A 6,525-nucleotide genomic window follows, 5' to 3' on the forward strand; every position below is an offset into this window, starting at 1 on the left:
CAACAGAGCCGTGGGTCACGGTGTACCCCAGAAGATCTATCTTGCGCATAGAGTAGCGACACTTAGCCTCATTCATGGTTAGGCGATACCTCTGCGTGACCTCAAGGAAGCGCTTCAGATTCGCATCATGATGCTCGCAAACCGTAAGATTGTCCAGATATACAAAGACATTGGTCAAGTTCTCCTTAGCGATGAGGTCATCCATAGCCCTCTGAAAACAGGCGACCCCGTTCGTCACTTCAAAAGGTAATCGGGTGAACTGGTATAACCTTTGACCCGATTCAAAGGCGGTATAGATGCGGTCAGCCCCGGAGATGGGGATCTGATGATACGCACTACAAAGATCGAGAGTGCTATAGACTGAGTACTGGGCAACCTGTCGAACCAGGGCGTCCATCCCCGGAAGGGGGTAGGCGTCCAGCTGTGTAAATCAATTAACTGTCTGTGAATAGTCGATTACCATGCGTTTGCGGTGCGCTTCACTTCGCACCACCAAGACCTGGGCTCGCCATGGCGACCGGCTGGGTTCTATGATACCTTCCCTTAAGAGCTGGGCCGTTCCTTGCGCAATAAATTGCGCGTCAGCTCGTGAGTAGCATCGCGATTTTACCGCCACTCGTGTGCAGACTGTGGTCATATTGGGGAACAGCATCAGAGGCTCGATGTCCATTCCTGCAAGAGCGCACACCGCCAGCGTGTCAGTACCCCCAAATTCCATTTCCAAACGTCCATGTCGCTTCAGAAAATCATGTCCTAATAAGATATCAGCACACAATGCAGGTAAGACCATAAGATGTACATCTGGGAATATACGTCCCTTTATCACAAGCTTCAATCGACATTCCCCTTTTGTACTGAGCCTAAGCCCTTGGGAGGCCATAAAGATCCGACAGGTTGTCCCAAAAATCGGCCAGTCATGTTTTCGCACCAGTCGAAGATCGATAAAACTATCCGTGGACCCCGTATCGATTAAAGCCTGAGCAAAAATGCCTTCGATCATTCGTGGAATAATGGCCTGAGCAAGGCCGGCAGGTATTGAGCCATCCGAGCGAGATGATCGCGCCTCGCGTGTAGATCCAACGCCGGCTACAGTTTTCCGGCTGTTCGAGCAGCCTCCGGAGGGCGCTTGTGCCAAGCGCGTAGTTTGCCGTGCCAAAGCAGTAGCCTGTAGTTCATACGAGCTGCCATCGGATGGCGCTCGTGTCACGCGAGAAGGGTCGAAGCCGACTGTAGTTTCACGTGCCGAAGCAAGCGTTTGTAGTTCGTACGAGCAGCCTTCGGATGGCGCTAGAGTCGCGCGATGAGTCTCAAATCCATCATGAGACGCTCGGATTCCAGCCAAGGATGATCGCCCCGCATTCGGTCATGTTAGCGCCACTTGTTTTGGCGGCCCAATGTATCTCACCAAGGTCGAGCGTGCAGCCAGGGGCCCATGAGGAGGAGCGCTGCTCATCAAAGCCGGGTGAGGCGCCCCGCTCCGTGCTCGGCCCGTTGGCTCGGCGATAAGCCCATTTAAGGTCGCGCGAGTTCGTTTGCCCCGCGCAGCTTTCCGACAAACTTTCGCAAAATGTCCTTTCATCGAACACAAATGATATATCGCTTCACGAGCTGGACATGCTGACCTGGGATGTTGTCGATTCCCACAGAAGTAACAGGTAGCGTTTCGTCCAGGCTTCAGTCCGGCCGCGGCAGCCGCCGCCAAGCCAGAATCTGGGTCCTCCTCCTCGGGAGTGGCCGGGGATGCCGGCAGTGATGCCGCATCGGCTCCCGCGTCTTTGGCGGTAGCACTCTCCGGTTGGGCTTGACGAGAAATCCCCGCAGCGACACGTGTGTGGTCATGGAGTTAGATTGTACCCGAGCCTGTCGTAGAGCCTCCGAGAATGTCAAGTCTGCATTCTCCAAAAGTCTTTGTCTAATAGTGGAAGATGTAATCCCAGAGACAAAAGAATCTCAGACAAGATCGTCCTGGACCTGCTCATGAGTGCGTATTTCAGGAGTACTGTCTGCGAGGAGTCGACGCAGCTCTTGGGCGAAGTGGTCCAGCGACTCATTGGGCAGCTGACTCCGCGTCGAGAGCAGATGCCAGGCATATACCACATTTCGTTTCTTAATGTAAATGCGTTTCAGCTCCGTCACAGCTTCATTGTATGTTGTACATTGCTCGATTCCCCTGTAGACATTGTGGTGAACTTTGGTCTGAAGTACGTCTAGTTTCGTCTCATCAGTGACAGGGGTGTCCTGGGCTTTGAACTGATTTTCCAGTGTCTTGAGCCAATGCGTTAACTCCGCGCCCGCATCCGCAGCTTGTGGGTCGGCGGAGAATTGCGGCACATTGATCATCCGATGCCCCGCCATGTCCGCCTCTTGTTCTCGAGTGGACGACAAGACTGATTGAAATTAAGTGTTGTGAAAATCAAGCAGTTCCACAACTTTGTCCCATAGGTAGGTTTAATTTCAATCAGATCTCTGACATCATCCTGTAAAATACAATCATGCAGTACACATATCAGGATCTTGGCATCATATAGAAAGTAACGGTGATATTAGTCAAAGCAAGCTAGCCTAGAATATCAGCGGGTACGTACCGTCCAAGTCTACATGTCATAGAATAATGTCGCAGGAGTGGCCCTTGGGTCGCGGTCGTCCGAGGTCTTATAGACGCCGCACAGCGGTTTAAGTGAGCATCACACCTGGGTTCAACTTTGATCCATTTTCACTACAACCATCACCAGGGTTTCTCAAGAAAATGTTATTACGTTCCTTGATGAAACGTTCAGGAAAAGAAATGTAAAAATCAAAGACTACTTTCCGAATCTGCATGATTTTATTTTGACTGCAAAGAACATGATTAATGAACTCTATCAAGTTAACATGTCAGAACCTCAATTCCAGAGGCTAAGAAAATGTGTAACTCGAGCGGGTAAGGAACTTCATGAATAGCTAACAGAATGGAGATGAAAGTAGCATCCTTAAACATCAAGGGTGGGCGCAGTTGTGTGCGTCGCCTCAAGGTGTTTCAAATTTTTCAGAATGAAAAAATTTATGTGCTGATGTTACAAGAGACACATGCAAATCAGTCTTCTGAGGTTGAGTGGCGTAAAATCTTTAAAGGTTGTCACTTTTTCTCCAGTGCTTTCGTTGATGCCAAGGCTGGTGTGGCAGTCGTGTTACATCCTCGACTCCAGCCTTGGAGATCAGATGTAGGGAAATTTGCAAGGGCCATTTACTATCTGTGGAGTTTGTCAGTGGTAATCAAAAGATTTGCATGACTAATGTATACTGCCCGAGTGATAACTCTGCAAGAAGTGCTTTTCTTCACAAGTTAGCAGGTTTTTTAAAGAACTATTGACCTGTCTATTTTGGTTTGCCTGGGGGGAGACTACAACTGTACCCTCAACCCACAACTTGATAGAAACACCCCTGAGCCTCATCTACCGAGTGCAAGGCCTTTGGCACAGCTCATTAAAAAAATTTCAACTTGTGGATGTGTGGCGGATACAGAACCCTAACATCCGGCAGTACACGTGGGTTTGTGCTGCAAAAAATCTTTTGACAATGGCTCGTTTGGATAGAATTTATGTTAACCATGATAAGGTAAATCTTATCAAGAATTCTTATATAAGGCCATCTGGTTTTTCTGATCATCACATGGTCGTTGTTGTATGTGGCTTACCTCATCACGTTTGTAGAAGTGCATATTGGACTTTCAATGTCAAACTTTTACAAAGTGAGCATTTCAAAGAAGCATTCAGAATGGTATGGAAAGAATGTGAAATGCAAAAGTTTTCCGACCTAAATTTAAGGCAATTGTGGGATTGCACAAAATCTCAAATTAAGTGTTTTTGCCAGCAATACTGCCATTATAATACCTGTAACACACTCGGTATGATATCTGCCTTAAAAAACGATGTACTTTATTGTGAGCAGAAATCTGGAATGTCCAACGAAAATGTCCAGCAGTTGTCAGATAAAAGAACACTACTGGCTGAAATGGTGAAAGAGCGTGCATCTGGTGCTTTCGTCCGACTGCGAATGGACAATACCCAACTTGACAAACCAAACAAAGACTTTTTCAATTTGGAAAAGACACCCAAGATCCCTTAACAAATTCACGCTTTGCGCTCTTCTGCCGGTGCGCTTCTGTCTTCTCAAAGTGACATCAAGAATGAATTACGAAACTTTTATTCAAAGCTGTTTGCCTTGAGAACGGTGAACCAGGAAAACAGAAACGGGATGTTTGAACTGCTCCCATCTCTGTCTGAAGACCAGCAACAACAACCGGAGCTTGGCATCTCTCTCGGAGAACTTACTGCTGCTCTTAAAGGAATCCAAGATGGGAAAGCCCCTTGACTTGTCGGCCTCCCAGTTGAATTTTACAAGGCCTTTTGGGACATTCTAGGCCCTATGCTACTTGACATCTTTCATGATAGCCTTGAACAAGGTGAATTGCCATTAAGTTGCCGGAGGACAGTTTTGTGTCTCTTTCCAAAAAAAGGGAACTTGCAAGACGTCACAAATTGGCGGCCTGTGTCACTCCTAAATACGGACTATAAAATATTGTCGAAGGCGCTCGCGATACGTCTAAAGGAAGTCATCCCCCTTTTGATTGATATTGATCAGTCTTATTGTGTTCCAGAGCATTATATTTACGATAACATTTTTTTGGTGAGAGACTTGATCAGTCTCGGTCGTACTACATCTCATGGTTTGGTTTGGTTCTTTTAGATCAAGAAAAAGCTTTTGACAGTGTTGACCATTCTTTTTTGTTTGCTGTACTAAGGAGAGCTGGTTTTGGACAAAATTTTGTTTCCTATGTTAAGTTGTTGTATGAAAATGCATCCTGTCTGTTGAAGGTAAACAACAGCTTATGTCGCCCTTTTCCCTATCAGCGAGGCATCCGTCAGGGCTGCCCGCTTTCAGGTATGCTGTGCAGTCTCTCGGTCGAACCTTTACTAGCTTTGCTCCGCAACTCAGTGGAAGGAGTCTCCTTAACAAAAAACTACAAAATGGTTACTTCAGCTTATGCAGATGACATTTGTGTTGCTGTTTCCAGCCAAAATGATATGGGTGAGGACTCTCGATGTCTGTCCCAGTTTGAGCTCACTTCCACGGCAAAAGTAAATTGGAACAAAAGTGTTGCCTTATGGGTGGGCCCCAGTTCACCTTCCTCAGCTCTGCCTGTGTTACCAGGAGGAATGCAGTGGAACAAAGAGGGGTTTAAATATTTAGGGTTATTTCTAGGAGTCCAAGCATATGAACAAAAAAATTGGGAGGGTTTCTTGGAAAGAATTCAGCAGAAACTGGCTAGATGGAAACGGTTGCACCACCTTCGATCGCTTAAGGCAAGGGTGACAATAATAAATAACCCGGTGGTTCCATTTATTTGGCATAAAGTTATCCCCCTCCAACCTCCTAGATACTTGGTCACAGCCATTCAGAGGGTTCTATCTCAGTTTTTCTGGGGAGGCCACCATTGGCTTGGACCAGACGTGGTGTGCAGACCCCGAAATGCAGGTGGCCAAAGCTTGATACATGTCCCGAGTCGGATAATGGCTTTCCATATGTTGACGATAAAGCGTTTATTGTATGGTGAGTGTGTCCCATGGCGGCCTCTCACAAATGCTTGGCTGCAGGAAGCAGATGGGTTGAAGTATGACCGGGAGCTCTTCCTCATGGACCTGCAGCATGTCAACACGACTCTGCTCCCCGAGTTTCATCAGAGACTTTTGAATGCCTGGCAAGTTCTTGGAATACAACGATTAGAGGTGTCCTACGATGCCAAAAAATATATGCATGAGCCATTGGTTCTGAATCCTTTATTCCCTGAAATTTCAACCTCCAGGTCATTTATGCATTGCTTCACCAGTAATGGAATAAACAGAGTGTGAGACCTGATGAAGCCTTCCCAAAATGGATGGTTATCCACCGGTTCTCTCACATCAAAAGTGGGGGTTCGGTCATCTAGAATGGTGGACAAAGTTTTGAGAGTTGTGATTAAAACTTTCAGGGAATTCAATATCTGGTGGACTGGGGCAGATGGAGTGGTGGACTCTCGTCTCTATTTCCCTGAGCTCCAAATCACCTCAAAAAAACAACAGTGTGTCTTCTCAAATGCAGATGGTTGTGGTGTGTTTCATGTGATGGGGGAAAAAAGTTATTTATGGGATATGCCAAGAGGTGCTTATACCGGGTTTCACAAAACCTTTTAAAAAATCGGTGGGAGGAGATCATTCCTGCTAGTTCGTTCCTATCTCCAGTGTGGAAAGAGATGTATAGGTCTCCAACTTTATTTCGAACCGGAGACTTAAATTGGAGATTAGTTCATCAGGCCCTGGTTACCAAATACTTACTTAATAAGTTTGATCCCTCTGTACAGAATGTTTGTCCTTTTTGTGAAGAGGCTGAAAATGTGACCCATGCTTTTGTGAAATGTAGGAGATTGGTACCCCTTTTTTTTAATTTCCCCCAACAGTTATTTTATCAATTTAAGTTTGTTTTTTCTGTTACAATTTTTGTGTATGGCAT

Source organism: Myxine glutinosa, chromosome 1 (assembly GCF_964187855.1).
Source record: "Myxine glutinosa chromosome 1, kmMyxGlut1.1, whole genome shotgun sequence".
Taxonomy (NCBI): domain Eukaryota; kingdom Metazoa; phylum Chordata; class Myxini; order Myxiniformes; family Myxinidae; genus Myxine; species Myxine glutinosa.